The sequence below is a fragment of the Podarcis erhardii genome, assembly GCF_964252035.2.
Source record: "Podarcis erhardii genome assembly, chromosome: 3".
Lineage (NCBI taxonomy): Eukaryota > Metazoa > Chordata > Lepidosauria > Squamata > Lacertidae > Podarcis > Podarcis erhardii.
In genome coordinates, this window is record NC_138507.1 from 40,483,606 (window position 1) to 40,497,030 (window position 13,425).

Here is a 13,425-nt window from a genome sequence, read left to right on the forward strand (position 1 = left end):
GTCTCTAAGTGTGACCTCACAGAAATGGTTGTGGCCTCTCCTGTGTGTTTTTTTTTTTAAGATAATATTTATTAAAATTTTCAATTTTTTCACATAAACAAAACAACAATACAACACAAACAAAAACAAGTATAATTTCAATCTCTTTTTTTCTTGTAACTTACTTTCCCGACCTCCTCATACCTCCCCTTTCTGTATTCTAATTTCCATTTATCAAATCAGCAAATCCTTTCCCCTATTCTCAATTTAATTTTTAACCTTTCTTTTGTTTTTATTTAATCATTACCGCTGAAAACCACTTAACTTCTAAACCCATGTCTTTCTAGCATTCATTAATTTTACAATGTTTCCTAAGGTAATCCTTGAATTTCTTCCAATCTTCCTCCACCGTCTCTTTCCCCTGGTCCCGGATTCTGCCAGTCATCTCTGCCAGTCCCATGTAGTCTATCATCTTCATCTGCCATTCTTCCAAGGTGGGTAGATCTTGTGTCTTCCAATACTTTGCGATTAGTATTCTTGCTGCTGTTGTAGCATACATCAAAAGTATTCTGTCCTTCTTTAGCACCCCTTGGCTGACCATACCCAGGAGAAAAGCCTCTGGTTTCTTCAGGAAGGTATATTTAAATACCTTTTTCATTTCATTATATATCATCTCCCAGAAAGCCTTAATCCTTGGGCACGTCCACCAAAGGTGAAAGAATGTACCTTCATTTTCTTTACATTTCCAACATTTATTGTCTGAAAAGTGGTAGATCTTTGCAAGCTTGACTGGGGTCATGTACCACCTATAAATCATTTTCATAATATTCTCTCTCAAGGCGTTACATGCCGTAAATTTCATACCGGTGGTCCACAACCTTTCCCAGTCAGCAAACATAATGTTATGTCCAATATCTTGAGCCCACTTAATCATAGCTGATTTAACCGTTTCATCCTGCGTATTCCATTTCAACAGCAAGTTATACATTTTTGACAAATTCCCAGTTTTGGATTCTAACAGTTCTGTTTCCAATTTTGATTTTTCCACCTGGAAGCCAGTTTTCCTGTCCAACTTAAAAGCCTCCATTATTTGATAATAATGAAGCCAGTCTCGCACTTTATCTTTTAGTTTCTCACTTTATCTTTTAGTTTCATTTTATCCCCTTCTTGTTCTAGAATTTCCCAATATTTCGGCCAATTAGATTCCATATTAAGCCTTTTCACTGCCTTTGCCTCCATTGGCGACAACCACCTTGGAGTTTTGTTTTCCAACAAATCTTTATATTTTGTCCAGACATTATATAATGCTTTCCTGACAATACGATTTTTAAAAGCTTTGTGTGCTTTCACCTTGTCATACCACAAATATGCATGCCACCCCAAAAAATTGTTAAAACCTTCTAAGTCCAAAATGTCTGTGTTCTCAAGGAGCAGCCAGTCTTTCAACCAGCAAAAAGCTGCTGATTCATAGTAAAGTTTAAAGTCTGGCAGGGCAAAACCCCCCCTTTCCTTTGCATCAGTTAAAATCTTATATTTTATTCTGGGTTTCTTGCCCTGCCAGACAAATTTAGAAATATCTTTCTGCCACTTCTTGAAACAGTCCATCTTGTCCACAATTTGTAATGTTTGAAACAAGAACAACATTCTAGGCAAAACATTCATCTTTATGACCACAATTCGACCAGACAAGGAAAGCTTCAAATTTGATCTCCTATGTGTTTTGTAGACTTTGTAATTTGGTGTCTCATGCTAACAGAAAATACTTTACTTATTAGGAGCAAGTGCCATTAAACAGAGGGGTTTGCTTTTGAGTAAACATGTGTAGGATTGTGTTGTTCTGCTTCAAACCCATAGCCACTTGTCAGAAATTGGCCCCATTGAAATCAGTGGGAGCTGCTTCTGAGTAGTCTTGTCTAGGATTGCAGGAGTATATTTATTTAAGAGTACATCACTTTCTAAAACAAGCCCCAGGAAGAAGAGTGTTTTAAACTGGCAAAAGCTTTCTTAGGAGAGCAGAGAAAAAGTGGCACCCAGTTGATTTCATGAGTTTGCAAAAAGGTATCTTGTGTGTGAAATTATTTTCGCAAAGCAGTCTAAAATAAGCTGCTATTGATAAACATTTTTTAAAAAAGATCCTTGGTGTTATTTTCAGATTTCCAGCTGGTGACTTTAATTTATTCTGTGAAGCAAAACCAATATTTGTGAGGAGTGAATCCCTTCTCTTTTTTTTAGCTTTGAGAAGGGATTCACTCCTCACAAATACTGGTTTTGCTTCACTTTTTTTTAGCTTTCCAAATGTGAAATATTTCCCCTTTCCCTTTTATTTATGTCTATATTTATTCAAAGTATAATATTCTTCCTTTTAGAGCACAGCCCACACAAAGCAGTGTACAACTAGCAACTACACCACCCAAATTACATTTGTGTGGTTGTAAATATAAACGTCTTGAACCATGAGCGAACTCCAAGGCTGTTTGCTCTTCCTGCTCAGTTTCTGTTTGCACTGACTCAGCCTCTCCTACATTGAATACACCCCCTTAAACATGCCCACATTTCATTGGATGCCAGGACTGGGCACTCACCCATCCTCCTGTTCTCAACAATGAAGAGGTGTAAATAACCTCTCCCTGTGAACAAGCATGGGGGAGGTTGGTGATGTGATGCCTTTTCTCCCATTGATGGGAGAACATGCCCACACCATTTTGTGCTCCTGTCTCTCTTTCTGCTGTTTAGATGTGCCGGTATTTTGTGTGGTGACACACATCCGAGAACAGCCATTTTGTGATATGCCAGTCGCAACCCTCTCCAGCAGCCATTTTGTAGAACAACTTATGAACATGCCCACTGCCTTCAAAGTGTTGATGACCTCTCCTAGAAAAACCTCCTTGCAGATATCATTTGTGCAGGATTGTGTGCTACTGTTCTGGCTTTCCAGACTGTAAATCTCCCCAGAGGCACATAAGGATGGCTACAAAAAACTACTACACAAGAAAAAGGGATTGGCATAGATGTGACTGTGCCACTGAATGTTTGCTGCAGCTTTGGGGCCTCCAAAACCAAGGGGAGATGCATTAGGACAGCAGTAGGAAACTTGCTGCCCTCCAAATGTTGGACTGCAACTCCCATCATCTTTGACCACTGGCTGTGCTCCCTGGGATGATGGAATTAGGAGTCCAATAGCAACTGGAAGAAATCCTATTGGCTGATCCTTGCATTAGATTTGTGTGTGTGTGTGTGTGTGTGTGTGTGTGAAAAATATGCTGTCTGTTGAGTCATTGGTTGGGTGATGCAACATGAATAAGAGTTGTGATCAGCACAAAGCTTTTTGTCAAAGCTTCGAAGAATAATTTCAGTGATTTAAAATGGGTTATCTGAAGTGGCACATCAGGATGTGTTTTAAGTGCAAAGAAGGAATTCTCTCTTACACAAAAACTTAGCATTTATTATCTCCCTCAGGCAGATGTAAATGCCAAAGTAGTATTGAAAGACGGGTAATGATTAAACTAAAGTCAACAACAACCACCCTAGTTTATGCAACGAGCATAACTTCATCCTTTGTTCTGTAAATGCAAAACTTAAAGGTATTTCTACAAGGAGAGTAAAGTGCACTTCTGATCCTCTTTGAAACTGTTTGGCCTGCAGCAGAGGGAGATTGTTAATGGTGGACAGAATGCAAGGAAGACCTTGGATGCACGTTATAGGTTTTACATTCATGTTATAGACCAATTTAAACACAGATCAATGTAAGCCTCCTATAAAACTGCCTACATTTTCAGTTTCTTGAACTCATCAAGCTGCGTTAATAGATGTATTGTCAAGAAGCTGCTTGAGCAAAGCCCTCAGTGCAACAAAACATGATTTGCCGCTGCTTCAGTTCAGCTCTTTTGGACGTAGAAAGAGGTTTGTCGCTAAATATAGCCTTCATTCTATTCGGGAACATAATCCAAAATCACCGTGAATGCAATGCACACGTCGTTTGATCTACAAAATGTATATATGCTTCAGGGAGCAGTTGTGAAACAAAGGATTGCTTTGGGTGCATACATGTGAGGGCAGTCAGCAAGGCCGCTTGCTTGCAGACTGAAATGCTCAGGAGCAAGGGATGGTAAGATTGTGCAGTATGGTATTATGCATGGAGTATTTCTCCATGATAAATGTCCCTGAAGTTTGGGGCATACCTGGGCAAAGCAGCCCACAAAGGGAAAAAATCCTGCAGCCTTTGGGACTCCAGGGACCATTGAATTGAGATCATGATTTCTGCAATAACCAATACAGTTTACCTATTGTGTGTATTTAAAATACTTCACCACAAAAATCCACATATAATTGCCTCTGGGTTTGTTATTTCGTGCAGGAAAGCAGACTTTAACTCAAAATGTTTGATAGATGGAAATGGATTCAGTTTTAAGAGATTATGCCTATAGAATTTTATATGCTTTAATTACCTTGAATATTAAATTGGGTTATCTTCAAACTTAATGGATACACACACACACACACACACACAAGGATGGATAAAAATCCATATATATATGGATTTTTATCCATCCTTGTAGATGTATAAAAGAGCCTCACAATTCAGTTGTAGCTGCCCTGGCAACTGAATTGCACTGACATAAGTCATGTAGTAGTTGGCACTCTTATCTATTAATATAAGGGAAGTATTACTTCACCATTTAGAACTGTGATAAAGGAACAACCTTGAGATGTCTGCCATATGATCAAGTGGTGCTTTCCCATTCTTCTCTGGGAAAGTTGAATGGAACAGTTGAGCATATCTCCTAGCGGCGCAGTTACGGGGTGGAGAAAAGTTCTGCATTTGGTTGATATGGGAACCATGTGTTCTCTGGATGCAGAATAACATTTGGTTGGTTTAAAAGCACCAGAGACTAGAGGGCCAGAATTTCTACATGTGAGTCCCATAGGCTTTAGAAGAGGGGAAGGGGGGGGAGAAATAACCCGAATACAAAGTACAAGGCTAGAATTAAATGCAAAATAGAAATAGAAATGGATGGGTTGAGCCTACTGGTGACCCCTGTTGTAGGGGAGTCAGCTGGCCAGTGGTCCTGGGACTCTGGAGTATAGACCTTGGTCAATAGCCAGACAGGAAGTACCTCTGGAGGCTACAGAGCTCTTCAGACTGCAACAAGAGTGGCACTAAGCAGTGCGGAGTGAGAAGTCTTGTTTTGTCCCACAAACAAAACACAGTACAGTGGTACCTCGGGTTAAGTACTTAATTTGTACCAGAGGTCTGTACTTAACCTGAAACTATTCTTAACCTGAAGCACCACTTTAGCTAATGGGGCCTCCTGCTGCTGCCGCGCTGCCAGAGTACAATTTCTCATCCTGAAGCAAAGTTCTTAACCTGAAGCACTATTTCTGGGTTAGCAGAGTCTTTAACCTGAAGTGTATGTAACCTGAAGCATATGTAACCCGAGGTACCACTGTAGTTTGAGGGAAGGCATGACTCTGTCACATAAGACATTTCACGTTGGGAAACACATTTACATTAAATAAAAGGTAGATATCTATCACACACTCAAATGATAGTCTGAAAACTATTGCATTAGCGTAAGTGGGCGCTCTTATCTTAGCCTGGAAACTGTCACGGCCCCAAAGGAGAAAGGGCTGGAGAATCATAGAATCATAGAATTGGAAGAGACCACAAGGGCCATCGAGTCCAACCCCCTGCCAAGCAGGAAACACCATCAGAGCACTCCTGACATATGGTTGTCAAGCCTCTGCTTAAAGACCTCCAAAGAAGGAGACTCCACCACACTCCTTGGCAGCAAATTCCACTGTCAAACAGCTCTTACTGTCAGGAAGTTCTTCCTAAAGTTCCACGGACCACAAACTACTGCTCTTGATCTTCTTTGCTCCTGACCTAGTTTGGGGCTTTGCAGACAGGAAGAATGGAAAAATCTTCCTCCAGTGAGAATATCCTCTCCACAGGGAGGCTCCAAAAGAAGATTGGGGCAAACAATATATGCTCTATCTAGGGAATGGGGCAAGGGAGCATGAGTTGCAAGCTTCTCACATCCGTTGCTACTAATCCAGTTGCCTCAGGGCAATCTTGCACATGGTGTCTTTTTCTTTCATGGATACAGAAAAAAGTACCCTCTCTTTTACAGTCATATGTAAAAACTGTGCACGTGTTGGTGCACACATGTGGAACCCAATGGAACTATCGGTAAGTAGTGCAACCTGAAATGGACTCTATCGTCGTTGTGGATTTAGGAAGGGTCCAGTCCAGAACGATGCAACACTATGCAAATGGTACAATGAAGAATCCCTTCACACAACTCGGTTCCACTGGTTCCTACCACACTACAACTGCAAAGCAATTGGTGGGGGGTGGAGATAACTCTATGAATTTACTCCGAAATCTGTTCTGAGTATACAAACAGCTTAGAAAATTATAGGTGGTTTCTCTCTCTCAAACCAGACAACTCAAACTCCTTCAATGTAACCCTTGGTTAAAAAGCACTGGCCAAAGGTGATACATTAGGCATGGATTCCACCCCTTCCTGTTATTTGTTTAGGTGAAATGAATTGTGTGATGCTGACATCTAGAGGGCTACAGAAAAAAAGCACGTTCCTGTTTGGAAAACCATGGCGGTACTTCATTAGTGGATACACAGAAACCATTCCAGAAATCGCATGATATTACATCCAGTACATGATTCGCAAACATATGCTTGCCACCATACGTAAAAAGGTGGTGTGAAGCTGCAGTCAACCCCAACTCTCAGCAATGTATATCTGAATAATATTTGCAAACATGCATTTGTCGTGTGTGTTTGTGTGCACACGTAAGAAGCAGCCTCCTACTGCTCTATCTTCAAACTCTTTTAATTAGAGGATTTCCCCATCCCTGCCCCCTGAGACTGGGTTTTAGTCCACATTTACACACTACCAGATAGAATCTACTTAGCAGTAATGTCTCAGCGCTCATATAATCCAATATTCCCCCCCCCCCTTTCCATTTCTTCTCTTGTCATACTTTTAACAGTTCTATAGGCTGGCAAAAAAATTGCAGTTGCAAATTATACCACAAATGTCAAGTGAACCCTGCCCACTCAGCCCCTCCCCCCAGTATAGTTTTCCTGGAGGAAAATGTAGATGCCTAGTTCAAATGATAAAGCTGATCACTTAGCTATACATTTACTTATTCATTTGTTCGTTCCTTGGTTCCTTTATTTTATATCCTGCCGTACCTCCCAAAGAAGTCCAAGGCAACCAACACAATAACAGTAAAAGCATAGTAAATAAGTAAAAGCATTTCTAAAACTGCTTAGAACATTCTAAGGACAGTTAAAAACATTCCCTCTGCCGGTGATGGCAGGCTTGCCATGAACAGTGTCTTTCAACCACCATACACTTGGGTAAATTCCTCCTGAAACCAGGCATGAGGGAGGCAGGTGCACCTCAACAGCGAGGACATTCCACAAATGGGGAAGCACCACTGAGAAGGACCTGTCACAAGTCAATTCCAACCAGGCATCTCCCAGTGGGGACACCATCAATGAAACCTTAAGTGCCTGCCATAGGGTTGGAGACGGCTGATATTGGGGAAGGTGCTATGTTAGGGACTTAGGTCCCAAGCCATTTTAGGTACACGTCACATATTGATCTTTACTTTTATGCTACACTGGAAAGCATTTCTTCCCAAATCCTGAATGAACACAGAAATACCGGTCAGTGTTCTGCCTAAAAGTTGATGGTCAATACTTTATTCGGTGAATGTTCACATGTAAATTCTCACAATTTCGGGTGACTTTTCTGATTGCCTGAAAACACACCTGTACATTTCTCTTACTTTTCATAGATACATCAGTGGGTACTGGCAAACATTATTCATCCCTTTTCAGACAATCATGAAGTTTCTCTGGGACTGTTAGCAGAAGCAGCATGCTTCCAGGAAGAACTTCTCCTGTTGGAGTGTGAAGGAGGACTGCTAGGGCCTGCTCTGCTGCATCCTGTTCCCTACCTATATGGGATGCAGAACCTGGTAGGGATTAGCAGCTGGTGTTAGATGAAACTTCTGGGAATGACCTTGAAAATGTCCCAGACAAAGGAGCTCTGGAAGAAGGGAGAGGGGCAGCATCAGAGGGACTGCCTAAACTCTCCATCATGGCAGAGAGCAAACTGGTAGGAGGAACCCAGATGCCCAGTGTGCTTTCAACACTTTTACCCCAAAGTTTCCTGGAAATGTGGGTGAGTTCCTGGAAGAGACATGCAAGAAGGTTGCCCGCCCCTTCTTCAAATGCCTGTTCCAGAAAAGGTCTGAGTCAGAGCTGCCAGGAAAGGAGCCGCCAAAGGCACTCAAAACTCTGCTAAAAAACTGAAGGCGGAACTCGCCTCTTCTGCCTCCTCCTGCTGCAATAGGCCTCACCTCTGGTCCACATGGGACAGACAGAGGTGCCTCTGTGGGTGTTGGATGGGGTCTTCCTGAACAGACCAGCAAAGCAGAGTGATGGACAAACCTAAGAACTGATAGCCATGGGCACACGGATATCTGTCGAGTCTTTCAGTCCCCCAGCGGCTAAGTGAGCAAGAGGACAGTATTCCTGTGCCTTTAGTAGCTGCGTAGTGGAGGAGGTTTCAGCAGGTGTAGCCTGTCCTGCAACTATTGCAGGTGCAGGAGCCCTGCCCTCTCCTTCCCTTGGCCCACCCTGCATGTCACAGCTAGCAGGTGCAACAGATAGGTCCTTGCTTGTAAATTAAAGTGTGCCATTGCCTAAGCGCATGGCTCAGCCCATTCTTCTGTCGGGTGTGCTCTTACCTCCCAGGCCCTCTGGTGACCTTGTTTGGAAATACAGTTAACAATAAGACGACGCTCAAGCACCCAATGTGAGTTGAGTTGAATTGGAGCCCTGTCTCCAGCCACTGTTTGTTCTGCTGCCATGTGCCTTGGTTTTGATAAGAAGTGTTTAGCTAGCAGTGTCAGTTGGAGGAACATTTAGCGTTCATCATCTAAGGAAGCCCAAGGTCTTCCCTAGTGCTTGGTAGGAGCCCAAAATTAATTTTGTCAATGTTGTCCTGGCTCTGGATTTGAGCTTTGGATATGAGCCAGCTGAGACTGGGGTTGTTGCACTACCTGATGAAGAAGCGGCCTTGGGAGCACCCCCCACACTGGAGCAAAGGAACTTCAAAGGGAGACTGCAGCATGAAACTATTCATTATAATGCAGCACATTAAGGGGGTCAATGCAGAGACAAATGATTGTTAATACGAATTGGTTTATCAGTGCTAGGATGTCTGCATTACCAACACATGTTCTGTGAATTAGAACTGCTAATTAGATAGTACTAATGATCATCACTGTCTGCGCTCTTCTACATTTCACTTCCCTCTGATTTCACTGCTTTCAGCCTCCCCAGTGCCCTGCATGTATGCATTTAGCTGGAATGCAGGAATACACTTCATAAATTGGATGAAGCTTATGAAAACTTATTCCATAATAAAGTCTTTCTGGTGCCACAGGATGCTTTGTTCTTCTTGCTGAAAAGTCCCCCAGCTCCACTGTAAGGCCCAAGAGATCAGGGAGCACCCCTGGCAAGATGACGCTTGCCTTCCAGTTAGGTAGGTATTTATTTATTTGCAACACAGAAAAACAAATAAAGAGTTTGATCCAGGTCACTGGGGGGGGGGGTATGATGCTTGAGATGGCTAAGACTGGAAGGAAGGACTTGTAAGGCTTCAGTTCACCTCTAGTCTACATCTCTGTAAGAGCAAATTGCTCAACTAGGGCACTTCTAGACTGTTGCGATCTTCAGGTGGAACTCAGTGACACGGTGGGAAATTCAGGCTGTGCAATGATGGTTGATTTGGAGGAGCTCTTGAGCAGTAATTCCACTCCCTGCAAAGATCACACCACTTCATGCCCCCAATCTCCAGGTGGTGAGAGACATTTGGCGTTCCAATGCTTACCCAGGGTTGGTGGTGTCTTTAGGCTACGTGGTTTTGATTATACATATATATAACCCAAGCATAAGATTGGGGAGTGGGGGCTTGGAGGATTAACATTCCAACAGATCTTGCTTCCCCATTAGGCTTCCAGGTGGCCATAATTGAGTCTCGACACAGGGAACAAGTCCAGCCTTTCTGTGTCTTTTCAACTCCAGACAGACTAAGACACAAGGCTATACTCCAAGATGATGCAGCCTCCAGCCAGATGTCTCTGGGGTAATGCATCTTAATTTGACCAACTCTTTAGACATGTAAGTGGATGCCTAACTGAGTTGGCCAGACGTATTAGCTTAACAAACAGACTAGTTTGACCACTTCAGCACTTCCTTCTACTACAGATTACATTGTTGCAGATACAAAATCGCAACCTTGGTTGGGACCAAAGACATCATCCAAGACACACACACACACACACACACACACACACACACACACACACACACTGATGACTACACTTTCTGTGATAAGGGAGGTGATGGGGAAATGCATGTAGGGCAGTGAGAGTGGATTCTGACTAAGCTCTGATCTTCCCCCCACCACACCCCAGACACCACCCACCTTCCCCTTCCACATTTGCATTGACATGACAGTAAAGGCGTTCCACCTGCATAGCTCATCATTGCCACAGCTGTTTCCCTATCTTCACTGTGTTGGCATATCACTGGCTTGCAGTGGTGCAAGGCTGTGTTGGGTGTGAGTCCACGCCACTCAGTGGGTGTAGCTCCAGGACAGGATTGCTCTGTTCATGTTCTTTGCTGTACTTTCCCAGGCAACTCACCTCTAATTTCCCTAAATCACAACAGTCACAAGAAGATGGCACAATGTCTCCACAGACGCAGAGTGCAGACTGATGCATACCAGGGAACAGAAAACATGCACCCAGCGAAATAGGAGATTATCTCTTTACACAGAGGAACCAGCCTTTGAGAAACTGCATATTCAATACATTTTACAGGTAAAGTGGTACTTTGGGTTATGAACTTAATTTATTCTGTAGGTCCATTCTTAACCTGAAACTGTTCTTAACCTGAGGTACCACTTTAGCTAATGGGGCCTCCTGCTGCTCCTGCGCGATTTCTGTTCTCATCCTGAGGTAAAGTTCTTAACTCGAGGTACTACTTCCCAGTTAGCAGAGTTTGTAACCTGAAGTGTTTGTAACCCGGGGTACCACTGTATTGCAGTCCACAGTATTTTGGGCCCAGGTTTCCAACTCCCTTTTACCACCACTACCCCCTGCAAAAAACCCTCAAACAAACAAAACAGTTTCCACTTGTGTATTTTTAGGCTTCAGGGATATAACGGTGAAGAAAGATGCAAATTTACTTTACAATAAAGGTAAAGGATCACTGGACGGTTAAGTCCAGTCAAAGGTGACTATGGGGTTGCGGCGCTCATCTCGCTTTCAGGCCGAGGGAGCCGGCGTTTGTCCACAGACAGCTTTCTGGGTCATGTGGCCAGCCTGACTAAGCTGCTTCTGGTGCAACAGAACACCATGAGGGAAACCAGAGCGCATGGAAATGCCATTTACCTTCCCGCCACAGTGGTACCTATTTATCTACTTGCACTGGCATGATTTTGAACTGCTAGGTTGTCATGAGAGAGCATGCGAGAGAAGGAACCACCAGCCATTGAAGCTATGCCATACTGGGCTCCGCACTTGAGCTCCTCCCAATGATGCAGCATTGTGCATGTGTTGCGTGTTGTGTGCAAGACGTTGCATGCACATGGTGCATGCTGGACCCCCTCAGCCTTGGGCACAAGATGGCACCTTTCTCCTCTGCATTAGAGAGAGAATGCAGCTGAAGAGGGTATTTGGGTCAGAGAAACCAATGTGGAGAACTTTGGACTTCAGCTTCTGGGTGTGCGGTTGCGTGTTTGACGCTGGAGCAGTGTCAGAGTCTTGCGCTGCACTTACCAAAGGAGGCCGAGGAGCAAGGAGTTGCATTAGATGATTGTCTAGACTTGTACCCATGATTAGCTTTGCCTAACTCTTCCCAGGGTTTCACTGTGGCCTTGAGGGAAGACTCCTCTGTGCTCAAACTATCTGGTTCGACAGGTGCACCTAGTTTTCTAGAGTCACAGCAAAAAAACTTACGTGAATAGGCTGTCCCTGCTCCTTTTTTTTTAAAACAACAACAACAACCCACACGTGTATGATCCCTATGTTACCAGATACAATCTTAATCCATATTTAATGTGCATTACATATAATGAACTGTGACTTAAGTGTTATGAATATACATGTCTGAGCATGGCAGGTCAAATGAGGAGATAAATTGTGTTGCTTCCTGCAAGGTGATGGCAACATCAGGAGGTCTCCGCAGAGAGAACTCATACTGCATTTTTCCTGGCAAGAGAAAAATACGAAGCAACCTATTTGGAGCACTTCCAGGCTGTTACTGTTTTCGGGTGGGGTCCGGTCACATAAGTGCAAATTCAGGTTGTGCAGCTGATATGATGCCCTTGCACAACAAATCCGCTTTCCCACAAAACTGGACCATTTATATATATTTTTTGCAATAAGGAAAGTGATGAGGAAATGCACCAGGAGGTGTGGAATAATAACTGCTTGATGAGACATCGGACTACCTCCCTGCAAACCAATCAGAAGTACACACTCGAAAGCAGCTGATACCCAAAAGCGGCTGATAGCATCTAGGCTCGCTGCTAACCGTGCAATGCTGGGCCTTGAAATGGGACTCCACCAAGGTGGGATGAAGTTGTACGAAAGCATCTTGCATGGTGTAAGAAGGGGTTAAGGGCACTTCAGCGTCCAAGTAAGCAGGAGGCTATTTCAGTGTTGGTACTTCACGAACCTGGGCTTCTGAGGGAAAGTGGGCTGCCTATGCTGAAATGATTCAGCCCAATTAATAGACCAGAACTTACTGAACTACTCTGTGAAGACCATATCAGGAGAGAACAAAATAAAATACATCTTGTTACAGAAATTACAGGGGGTGGGCACATCTTTAAAGTTGTTAAATGTTACCAATATTATGCATAAATGTATCCTTTCGACCTGACAGCTCAGAGAAGTTACCTAGCTTTAAAAATCATATAAAATCGACTCCTTTGCCAGTTTCCTTCATTCCACTGCCAATTTGCTTCATTGGCCAAGGACTTGGAAACCACTCGGTCCCCGCCATAATCCCTCAAGCAGGAGGTCACATACTCACAGGAAGGTACTCATAGGTGTCAATCTCTGAGCAGGCACTCCTTCGGACTTGCCCAGGTGGCAGACTATGCAAACCAAAGTTCTATTGTCCCTTTGTAGTAGGTGCTTAGAATGTACTTCCCAATACATATCCCGTATCCGCCTGTTGCCCCAACACATTCCTTCTATGTTAACCCTCCCCTTTTCTGATGTAGCAATGATGTAGTGATGATGCTTAATGAACGGCATGCTGGGATAAGATAGAAACTTTGAAAAGTCCTTGTCACCCCATCCTCGGGGTTCAAAATTCCTCTTTGAAC

The 13,425-nt window shown here is 43.3% G+C and overlaps 1 protein-coding gene across 1 annotated transcript in view; it reads left to right on the forward strand.

The window, feature by feature from the left end:
• Nucleotides 1–13,425, forward strand: part of TTK (TTK protein kinase) — a 208,864-nt gene that overhangs the window by 71,274 nt on the left and 124,165 nt on the right. The gene's annotated exons all lie outside the window — the stretch shown is intronic.